This window comes from Danio rerio, chromosome 7 (genome assembly GCF_049306965.1).
Source record: "Danio rerio strain Tuebingen ecotype United States chromosome 7, GRCz12tu, whole genome shotgun sequence".
Lineage (NCBI taxonomy): Eukaryota > Metazoa > Chordata > Actinopteri > Cypriniformes > Danionidae > Danio > Danio rerio.
In genome coordinates, this window is record NC_133182.1 from 27,793,703 (window position 1) to 27,806,649 (window position 12,947).

The window sequence follows — 12,947 nt, forward strand, 5'->3', positions numbered from 1 at the left end:
ATCACACTAATATTGCATGGCTGCATTTACCTCATGCTTATGGCCAAATCAGATATAGACAAATTAGATTTTGCTTTTAAACAAAAGTTCATTGGGTCAGATGATAGAACAAATATAAATCGACAATAATTCATAAGATTTGTTTAAGGTAATAGTTGAATTCAGTAGTACACAAAAAATGGTGTTGAAACAAATTTTGCACTTGTAAATTTTACTTTTTTTTTTACAAATAAATAAAAGCAAACTGTATTGTATCATCCTTGTTAATGGTGCAAAACTACTTGGTTAATTTCCTGACCAACTTGTAAACGTCAAGAACTGTCGTTTTCCTTTTTTTTGGCTTTTAAATTTTAATGGCCTTTAAATTTTAAACGAAATAAGATTTTAAATTATGATTTAATCTCAATTAATTAAAAATAAAATACTATTTCAGTTCCCAGTGATGTGTTGCTGGAAGGCATCTGCGGCTTAAAACATATGCTGGATAAGTTGGCAGTTCATTCCGGTGTGGTGACCCCTAATTAATAAAAAGATGTCGAAAACTAAAACTATGCTACAATTTTATAGCTTCTTATTTTTTCAGGGTTTTATCTTGTTGCATCCTGTATATCAGTAGAAAAAGGATTTGCTGAAAACTTACTGAAGACTTCCTTTTTTTCTCAAAGCAATTTGACCTGATATGTAGAGCAGAACTGTTTCCATGCGGTAAACATTTTCATTTCTTGAAACCATTTATCTCACAAAATTATCAGTCAAAAACAAAATCTTACAATCAGTTATCAATTAACCAAAGTTTTTGGAAGCAGATTCCACTTTAAGACCCAATGAACGAACACATCTGCTCTTCACCCGACTAATTTTTTTCTAGAATCATGCGTTTTATTTTCTCACTCACACATGTTTCCTTACCAATAAAGTGTCAACAACTTTACATAACACTACACAGAAATATTACAGTACATATATAAACAAGTACATTTATAAACAACATCCTAGTAAATGCAATTTGATCCTTTTCTGCATGTAATATGACATACCACAATTCAAATCGATTTAACATTTAAATATCTTGCATAAATATTATAATATGTCATTTGAATATGCAGTTCCTCCGATCTCACTTCAAGCACCGTTATTTTTCTCTCTGACGTCTTTTAAGTGAAAAAGTGCAATCAACAATCAAAGCTCACTTGTCTGTTTCTTAGAGGCCTTTATTCATTAACCTGGTGGGGAACAGTGTGTGCGTCATATGTGGCGGTTTGGGTGGGCCGCGATTCTGATTTAATCTCGCGCAGGAGCTCACTAAAGTAACCAGTCTTGTGTGCTAATGGCCACGTGATTGGCACAGACGCCTATCACACTCTTCATTAAGCCACATGCTTGAGTGGCCTTCTTATCTCTCATGACAGCTCACGTCATTCATAACACACACACACACACACACACACACACACACACGAGCAAGTACACAAAACCCAAAAGAAACACACACAGCCCTCTCAGGATTTAACAGACAGTACTTTTATGCCTCATTACTTATGTTTACGATGTTGTTTTTCTATTGCCATCTATAACTTAGAGGAAATCATAGTCCTGTACCAGTAAGAATGTCAATGTGTAACTATGCGAACAGAGCTGAAAGAAACATCTTGAATGACAATTAATAGTAGTTTAAGTAATGTTAAAGAAAAACCAATATTAAATGCATTAGTTTATATAGCTATTGTTATTATAATTTGTTCTATTATAATATTATTCTTGGACGAATCACAGCTCTGAATCAAAGCGAATGTAAATATGCGGATGGACCTGAAAGAACCTAAATTAAACAAAAAATAACATTAAAATGAATCAAAAATATTAAACTGATTAATAAGATAAAACCATACAGGTTAAGGTCATTCAAATGTATATTTTCACTAAGAAGAAAATGTAAAATGTTGATTTAAAAATTATACATATTTTCATATGGTTTTAACCTTTTTTTCCATTTTTAGCCCTATGAACGTCAAGAAAGACAATAAAGAAAATTATATGTCAATTATAAATTCAATTAATTTTAAAACAGCTATAACAATTGCAATAATTTTAATATAATAATAATAATTATTATTATTATTATTATTATTATTATTATTTAGTAGGGCTGCACAATATATTGTTTCAGCATTGATATGGCTATGTGCAAATCTGCAAGTAACATTGCCGGATCTGCAATGTCAAATTGGGATTATAAATAACCAGAAAACAGTTCAAAACATGTGATTTGCGGAATTGTTGCAAGGATTAACTCAAATTTAATAAGATGAGAGACTTTTATTTGGATGTGTTTTTTTTAAGGCTTGTGACTGTAAGATTTTAAGAGAATTCTAGCCATTTGGGCACAAGAACTTAAAAAGTTTGCCACTTTAATGAAGTTTAATTGTCTTTAATCTTTTAATACAATAGTATAAAGACTATTCAATGTTGTTTTAGGTTTGAGTATTAAATCTCTATACTTCAATACTGGTAAAGTCAAACCAAAAACTAAGTATTGTTCATTTAATTTTTTATCTGCGCTTTAATTCATTTTCTTTCTTTCTTTTTGGCATAAATTTATGTATTTTATGCAGATGCATTCGATTACAAATCATTTCAATCAATATAAAAATATTAGGAATTTTTTCCAAATAGAGTCATCTTGTAAAATTATTTGCAGATCACAATTAGGACTGGGCGATTTGTCCTAAAAATTGAAATCTCGATTAATTAAACATTTGAACTCGATTACGATTAATGAACGATTATTTGATTTATTTATTACATATCTTTGCATTCATAGTTCACAGATAGGTTTTGTACAGTAAATATGCTCACATATCACAAGTGAGAGATTTATGAATGAAGGGTGCTTAACTTGATTTTAAAATAATTCAAGATAATACACACTACCTGCTATCTAAGATTATTTACTTCACCGTTGAAGAACTGGAATTAAAACACACACTGCCTAAAACAAACAGTTAAACAAAATTAAGTATTATTATGTTTTTCATATTAAAAGTAGAAAATAAGCAGAATCTCTTCTAAATGAAATACATCTTGTATATCCTGTAAATAATATTTAACAGAGCATTTATTGAACCTTATGTAAACAAATATTTTAATGTAAATAATAGTTTTATTGCAATGAAAACATGCTGTCACAAGGCTTTTCTGATGGTAGGGAAAGTAATTAAAAAAATAGATTGATTACAGGTTCTGAATGTCAATTTAGGCCTAATAACATAAACAATTTAAAAATAAATAAAAAAAATTGCAGAAAAACAAAACATCAAAAGGTCATTTTTTCCAATATTGTGCAGCCATATTATGTAGAATTTTTAACTGATCTTAGGGAAAACTGTATCATTGCATACTTTTTTAATATGCTACATGATACATGTTTATAAATTCTATTTGCTAACAAAACCTGCACTTCATACACTTTTATGTTAAGTTTATATAAAATTTCTGCCCCAGGATAGTTTATTTAATTTCAGTTTTCACAGAAATAAAACAAAACTGTAAAACCCTAATTACACTTAAAAACCTCCCTAAAAATCTTGCTTCTACAAAACAATATTAAAAAAAAACACTAAAAAACCTTTGAAAACATCTGCCTTTAACAGTTTGACCTGTTTAAAAGAAGGACTTCCTGACTAGCATAAACAAAGTGCAGAGAATTGAGAATGGCTGCTCGACTCGGCTCGGGGCTCTTCTTCTGACACTAATGATTGACTTTTCCCCTCCTCGAAACGCGACTGACGTCATCAAAGCCAAAGCTGAAAACAGACCCGGGGGGAGGGGGGTGCGCTAGAAGGACCACATTTCATGAGCATTACATTTTCACAGCAAAAACTTTGCACAAAAAAGAAATGTTTGTAATATTTAGTCAAGCTCTTCCAGGAGTTGGGCTTTGTGCAGTCAGTGCGTTTGCTAGTTTTGCCCTCTTTCAGTGAGCAGCTCAACACACAGACCTTCCTCTGTAGCCTCTACTGACGTCAGCAGTCGCCTAGCAACAGGCTTTTGGTGTAAAAGCAGCAGTGCTGACACTGTTTTCAAATAAGACTGAAACACACAGAGGGAGAGAGAAAGAGAGAGAGAGACAGACAGATGGTCAAAGTGAGAAAAAAAGCAGACAAAAAAAAGAGGAGGAAAAAGGAGAGCAGCTCTGCTTTAAAGATATGTGGTTTATAGCGGTGTAATGTATTAGCACAGAAATTGAATGCTGCCCTAAATATGCAAAAATGTGAAGGCATTAAGCTTTCTGAAAACTTTTTACATAGACCACTTTGATTTAAGGTAATACATTTTCCATGTCTTTATGGAGCAATATACATGCAGAAATTAAAATGAAATTATTTTTACTGAAATTACATGTTGAAGACAAAATTATAAAATTAAATAATAAACCAAATAAAAAGACACATTAAATAACTTTAGAATTTAATTATAAAATTTCTTAAATCCAAGTAAAATATTTTTAATTATGATTATTATTTTTTATTTTTTTTATTAATGAATAACATTTTGGTAAAGTATTGTAAATAAAGTTTTTTTAAAAATTCAAAAAGCTTTGATAAAATAAGTAACACCTTAAACAATTTATTTAAATTGTAAATAAACTTTACAAAGAAATGTAAATCTATAGTCTTTAACTGTTTTTTTTTTAATTTGTTGTTCTATTTGCTATCTTTTTATTAATTGTGAAAAGTTCAACCGACACCAATTGCTCCATACCTATTTCCCAGTTTGATTTAGCTAAACCTATTATATGCCTTCACAGTAGGGCTGCACAATATATAGTTTCAACATTGATAAATCGCAATGTAATCCATCGCAATAGACACATTGTGAGTATGTGCAATGTTGAGTCTGGATTATAATTTATCATTTTGCAAATGTTTATTTGAGGCCTGTGACAGTGTGAGGATTTTAAAAGCATTCAGACATAACAAATTGTACCGTTTGTAACCTTTTTAAAACTTTTTTACCATTTGTAAATAATTGTATTGAATTGTTTATAAAACGAAGACTATGCATTATTATTTTACATTTGATTATTCAATTACTCTACACAAAATATTTTATTTTAAGAAACATTTATAATATTTTGGAGCAGTAAACATGTAAATTATAAATAAATAATTCAAATGAATCGGTGACTTTTGCTGTCTTCATAGTTTCAAAAACAAATTAAAAAAACTAAACAATTTAAAATGGCATCTTTTCTGCTGAACATACTGTTGTCCTAAAAACTAAAATAGAAAATTGTAAATTACACATACCATAGAAGTATAGAAGAAAATGCTGTAAGTTTTAAAACCTTGACTTTTCCAAACCGTGGTATACCCAAAACGATTATCATCCCATGCTTATACCTGAATACAATTCCACTCATCGGAAAACAATTAAACGCTGTTTATTTATTTTGGATCTTTTTCTTCATTGAATTCATCTGATGCTGGTAGATTGTTTATTATATTATCTGCACTCCCTTAATCACCCCAATCAATCTAAAATTAAAAATTCTTCCCGAATACTTATTCAACTCATCATGGTGAAATTTTATTAAAATCGCAATATATAATCGCAGGATAAAAAAAGTGCAATGTTAGATTTTCCCAAATATCGTGCAGTCCTACAGAATAATTTACATGACAAAATTAAATGTAAGCAACTCTTAAATAACTAAAAATATTACGAATTAAAAACCCTTTTAATGTGATAAACCAGTAAAAGATAAAACTCACTTCCATTTTAGTATTTCTAAAGTATAACATTTAATAATTCAATGTGCATCTCTGATTATTACTTCAACCACTAGAAACGTGACTGTAATAGTGTTTCTACAATGTGTACAGCATTTGCATTCATTATAAATATAGGTTTTCTGTAATAAAGCTATTAAAATATTATAAACCGAGGAGTGTGATGAATAATCAGAAACAAATTAATAATAAACATTTAAAACCCGCATGCCTTTCATTCTCATGTCATGAAGCTCAAACAGCCGAAGCCGAATGACAATCCCGACCTTTAAATAAATTAGACACAGGCATCCCGAGCTCAAATACTCACCCATACGACCCACAAATCCCTCCTCCCCGTCAGAGCAGACCATGTTTTCGTCCCCCCGCAGCTGGCCGAGTGAACAAACAGCTTTTTCAAACCGCTGGACACATACGAGGATCAACAACGTCCTTGTAGACTTAAGAGCTCCTAGGCCAGCTTAAATGTTTGAGTGTCTGGAAACCTTATGGTGCAATAAACCTTCGCCGATAAGCCATGCAGAAAATCCCTGGGCCTACTTAAAACCAATGAGATGTGCTAATATATAAAGAGGCGAAGGTGTGTGCCAGACGTCCCCCCGTTTTTGACCCACGGGTCTCCTATAGTGGCCGTTCACTAAAGGGAAGGTGCGAGTCTGCCACTTCAACACATCCAGGAAAAGCTGCACTTATCTCTCACATGTTTCCATGAATGTGCCCAAAATATATAGACACTGCATGGATACGGCAGGCGAGAGCATGTACACACACACACACACACACACACACACACACACACACACACACACACACACACACACACACACACACACACACACACACACACACACACACACAGAGAGAGAGAGAGAGATAAGAAGCTGAAGAAATGAGGAACAGCCAGAGTACAATTTGACAAGAGTTATACTCATACGGCTTGTCCTCAAATATCCTGCAGTGCTAAATTAATCAAATATATCAATGCTGACCAAGTCAATCACATGTAGACTATTAAAGAGAAAAAAAACACACTGCACTTGAATCAAGACGAGTTAAAAAAAAAAAAATGTGGCTAGGCATGTGATGGTAGCCAACTTTCTTTTAACGATGATTACGGAGGCTTTTATTATGCTATTTGATATTATCTTGATAGTGACATAAGCAAAAATAGTGCATATACAAAGTAGTCTACATTGATTTATTGTTTATTATCATTTACCGCAAAACGATTGTTTCAAACATTAGATTTCTTTCTTAAGCATTATAAAGTATAATAGGTCTTAGGGCAGCACAATATATAGTTTCAGAATTGATATCGCAATGTGGGAGTCTGTAGTCACATTGTATGGCTGGGCGATTTGGCCTAAAATTAAAATCTCGATTAATTGTAATTTGATTACGATTAATAAACAATTGTTTTATTTATTCAATTTATGTTATTATTTGCCCCTTATAGTTTACTGAGAGGTTTTGTACAGTAAATATGCAGTACTTGATATAAAAATAAGTGAAGAAAACACACACTATCTACTATAGTTATTAGACATCAACATTGAACAACTTTGCCAAAACACCAACAGTCACAAATAAATAAGTTGCACTTTTGGAAACAAAATAAATTATTTTCAATGTGTTTCATATTAAAAGTAGAAAATAAGCAAAATCTTGCATATCCTGTGAATAATATTATAAACAGTGCATTTCTTGCATCTTCCGTAAGCAAATGTTTTAATTTTAAAAATATTTATGTGATGAAAAGTATGCCATCTCAAGGCATCTCTCGCATAGCTTCGTCAATCGACAATGTAGTGCAAATTAACACAATAGTAACAAATGGCCACATGACTCCACACGCAGTAATTGTAATTGTAAAAAATTTACCTGGAAAATTTTGATTGATTATAGATTCTGAATGCCGATTACTTTTCGATTAATCACCCAGCCCTACAGCAGGGATCTGCAATGTAGTTAGGACTATATTGACCAGACATTACAGTTAACAACATGTTGGAGTAAGTTCATATTTTAACCTTCGAGTAAAAGTTTTTTTTTATTTGCATGTGTTTTTAAGGCCTGACTGTAAGAATTTGAAGCAAACTTGAGCCACAATAAATGGGCACAATAAATAACAATATAATAACAATAAAAAAACATTTGTATCTTAAAGATTAATTAAACATTATTTAGTTATTTACTTAATTAAAACGATAGTGTTATTATTATTATTTATTATTATATTAATAATAATAATAATTATTATTATTATTATTATTATTATTATACAGTGCTTATTTAATTTCTACTTCTGAATACTGTTTGACTCTACAATAAAGGATAAATTGTTTGTTTGCATCTTTTATCTGTTGTATTAAACTATGCTTGATATTTTTTAAGTATATTTTAATATTTTAAATGCACCAAACTAGATTGCCTATATTTACTGAGAAATGGATACAAATATTCATTTTCATAATGGGGTGTACTTAATTATGCGGAGCACTGTATTCTTCCCTACAAAATCATCCAAATCAATCTAAAATGATGAATTCTTTACAAGGTATTCAAGTTATCAGGTGAACGCATTTATATCACAATATATATCGCATTGAATAAAAATATTGTAATGTTAAAAATTATTACTTAATTATTACTTAATAAAGTACTTAATTATGGGGAGCACTGTATTCTTACCTACAAAATCATCCAAATCAATCTAAAATGATGAATTCTTTACAAGCTATTCAAGTTATCAGGTGAACGCATTTATATCACAATATATATCGCATTACATAAAAATATTGTAATGTTAGAAAATATTGCAATCAGTAAATATTATTGTATTTACTGAGATCAAGATTGTGAAAATGTTTGCATTATGATAAGGTTAGTAAAAATAAAAAAAGCAACTAAACTTTATTAGTCATAATCTCCACAAAAATGTAATTAATAAAAGTGTTTTTATTCATCAGTTGGGTTTAATTGATCACTGATAACTAGTGCTGGGAAAAGATTAATTAATCATTAAATCAATTAATCACAATTAATCATATCCAAAATAAAAGTTTTGACATAATATACATGTGTACATACATGTATATATTTAAAAAAAAATGTGTATTTATTTATATGAGCAATTCCAGAGTTATAGATGTGACATTTACAGCAAAATCTCAAAACATAAATTCCTAGAAAGTATGTTAACATTATATAAAAACATCTGTTTATAACATCTGTTTTTCCAAAACAACTACCCAGAGTGATGGAAGGAAAATAAAGATGCGTTATGGATGCAACACAAAAAAAGTCTGCGAGTTTACAGTATACAACAAACTTTGTAGAAATTCTGTGAATAAAACTCCACAACCCAAAAGAAATAATGCTAATCAAAAGGAGAGTGTTGCTCGCTATAGAACAAACATGACTAATTTTATTTTATTTAACATTTTGTGCCTTTATGTGGAAAAATCTCCGTTATGGATGCGACATCTATCCATTAGAACCCCATTCGAGGGACCCTCTCGAAAATGAGATGATTCATCTCAAGGGGCTATCCCATTCAATAAATTCAATTCAATTATGGATGTGACAGATGTGAAATTGGCACTTGTGTGATTTTGGTAAATCAAATATAATTCTTCAAAAACATTAAAAGACTTTTTTGAGTATTTTTAAAGCACTGTAAAATACTTGGTTGCTTAAAAAAACACAGAAACACAGTTTCGCTATTTTGGCAAAAACTTTTTTTTTCATGGCAAAGTTGACATTTGCATGGAATTGCTCATATATATTGTTGGAATATCAATCCAATTCCATGCGTGTTCAATAAAAAGGTCAGGAGAGGATTTTCTAAAAATATTAGTAATTCATTAGAAACTCATGAATGATTCGATGACAAAGCTCTGTCTTATGTTACACCAATACAATACAAGAATTACATTCAGGAGGTTTACAACAAGTCTACATTTCCCTGACTGCAGTATTAATAAACAGCTGATATTAAAAAGTGCTATATGTGTGTGTATGTGTGTGTGAGTGATGCACATTATATGTAAAATTGAAATATCTATGTAACAAAACTGTTTTGCGTAGTTTTGTTTTTATGTATGTGTATGTATCACACATGTACATAATAAATATATACAACAGACATCCAAATATTATGTCAAATGTTGATTCTGGATGTGATCAACCGCAATTTATCTTTGTCCAGCTCTACTATTAACAAATGTAGCCTTACCGAAAAAGTTATAACAAAGAACATGTTATAAAATAATCTGAACATTTTCAATCAATAACTCAGGCATGTTGTACACCAGATTAACATTTTTTTTTTTAAATAAACAGCTTATTAAATCTTCAAGCATTTGGTGATGTGAAGAAATCAATGTGAATACAACAATCTAAATAATCCTAAAATCCATTCTAAAAGTAAAAAAACTACTCGTCAGTATTGGGAAATCCCTCCAACATCATTATCCCAATACATTCTATTATTAAAAAGCACATCTAGATTTACCACAAATAAAAAGCTTCAGCTGCAAATTGTAAATAAAAAAGAAAGAAACCAAGAAGCTAATCACTAGGTATAGATCAATGCACTGCACCGTTAGTAACAGTAACCAAACTAACAGCAGCACTTCGGCACTTTCAGCAACTGCTGCTCAGCTCAGCTCAGCTCGGCTCAGGCAGCATGAAAAACTAAAGAGCTGCAAGCTAATTGCTGGCGATCATGACGCAAACGGTCTCCACAGTAACGCAGTTTTGGAGTAGCCGCTCCAGCATTTCCTCATCTGTTTGCACTCACACCAGCAGGCTGACAATGCACTCGCTGCATCCTGTTTCAGTGTGCAGACAGCAGCCTCTGTTAACCCTTTCCTCCTGCACCTCAATCACTCACGCTACAGGTGCTGTTAGGACTTTAACATTTTTTTAAAAAAAGGGATTTTGGGGAAGAAATGGTAAGGAACAGCTGGTTTTGTGTTACGGTTCTTTGTGCGGAGCTGCAACGGACAACTTACGAAGTGAGAGAGATGCAAAGAATGCGAGTGAAAGCGTCAGCCGTTGAAATATTCCAGCTTGGCGCGGTTCCTGGCACAACAGAGAACATTTATCTGCCGCTGCCCTCAATAAAGAGCACATTTCACATTAAAACCGGCCCAACACATTATTAGATGATCAAACACTATTACCAACGGGAACCCAACTATAAATCTAGCCGAGACTAAACAAATTGACAACTTTTTTTAATAGGATAAATATGTTTATTTATTATAAGGCATCTGTTTATTATTATTTGTTTATTTTTATTATTTATATAACAACGAAATAACACAAATAACTTATTACAAATATATATATGTATATATATGTATGTATATATATATACACACACACACAAACACACACACACACACACACACACACAAACTCAGAATTGTTAGCCCCCCTGTTTAATATTTTCCCCATTTTCTTTTTAACAGACATAAGATTTTTTTCATTTACTAGGTTATAATTAGGTTAACTAGGCAGGTTAGGGTAATAATTAGGCAAGTCATTGTATGATGGTTTGTCCTATAGACTATCGAAAAAATATATAGCTTAAAAGGGCTAATAATATTGAGAAATATTGAAAATAGCCAAAATAAAACTTTCTCCAGATGAAAAAATATTATCAGACATACTGTAAAAATGTCCTTGCTCTATTAAACATAATTTGGGAAATATTTACAAAAGAAAAAAAATTAAAGGGGGCTAATAATTCTGATTTCAACTGTATAATTAATCATCACAGGGAAATATGCTCATAATGTAATCTTTTTTTATTGTTATTATTGTACAAGGGGGAAAATACAGTAATAGAATGCAGTGCATGGTTATTTGTAGTTCAAATCATTTCAAACCAACAACAACAGTTTTTATTAGAATAAGGAGGAAATAAATTTTAACTGAAATATATGTACATACACTAGCAGTCAAAAGTTTGGGGTCAGTAGGATTTTAAAATGTTTTAAAAAAAACTGCAACATTGTGAATCGTTTTGCACTATAAAATAAGTTTAAAAGTAGTTTATAATTTTATTTAATAATTTATTCCAGATTTATTACTCCAGTCATCAGAGTTGAATGATCTTTCAGAAATCACTCTAATATTAACTTTAATTGTTATTATTATTATTATTACTATTATTATATAATTATAATGGTAATAGTAAAAAAAGCAATAATGACTGGAGTGGTAATTTCATTTGAAACTACATAAGTAACAAAAATATATATTTAATAAATAAATAATTCACAATTTAATCATTTGTTTCTTCATTTAATAAATGCCTTGATGAACAACAATTTTTTTCTTTAAAATAATAAGTAAATAAAATAAAATTGACCCAAGCTTTTGACCAGTAGTGTACATATTTAAAACAAATATGAAAAAGAAACAACATAATTAATAAGTAAATAAATCATTATAAATAAATAAACAATAATAAAACTCATCGACATTATGAATTTGCTTTTGGTCTAAAAAAAAAGTGAAGCATTAAATCTGTCTATTAATAACGATGATGATGATGATGATCAAAATAAAAATTATTTATTAATTATATATTATGAATTATATTATTTGAATAAGTGAATAAGTCCAGTAAAGAGTACATGATTATTATACAGTAGTTGAATTAAATTTATTTTTGGGTACTTGACAAAAAAATGTCAACAGAAAAGTTAAAATACATAAACCTAATTCATATTATTAATATTAAAAACAACAAGAGCATCTCAATGACTCTAAAATGACAGTGGTGCGCTATGAAGACTGCTCCTCACTGTCAACAAGCCCCGGCTGCTCTTTTGAAATTTGCGACTTTGGGTCGTCAGAGGGAGGATTTGCGTAACTCAGTGTTAACAGATACAACACACACAACCACCAACTCACACATGCTGCAGAAAGATGCCAGTTTCTCAGAAAAACACCCGTCCGAATTAATCGCAAAAATATATGAAGATTCTCCTTTTCTTTTCAACACACACACACACACACATTCTCCAACCACATCATTCAAAGATTAAAAACACACAGAGTACAATAAGAAGATCAAATCTTTTTTGCTTGTCTAAACGTCGTCATCTTCATTTATGAATGTGTGAACTCCCTTTT

General features: G+C 30.7%; 1 protein-coding gene across 3 annotated transcripts in view; it reads right to left on the reverse strand.

The window, feature by feature from the left end:
- pde3b (phosphodiesterase 3B) overlaps positions 1–12,947 on the reverse strand; it is a 96,196-nt gene that overhangs the window by 67,414 nt on the left and 15,835 nt on the right. The window contains exon 1 of one of the 3 annotated variants that reach the window (XM_073908523.1): positions 6,103–6,491. The exons of the other annotated variants lie outside the window; for them this stretch is intronic. The gene's annotated coding sequence lies outside the window, so the exon portion shown is untranslated. Of the gene's footprint in view, positions 1–6,102; positions 6,492–12,947 lie in introns of those variants that run through there. 3 annotated transcript variants of the gene reach the window in all.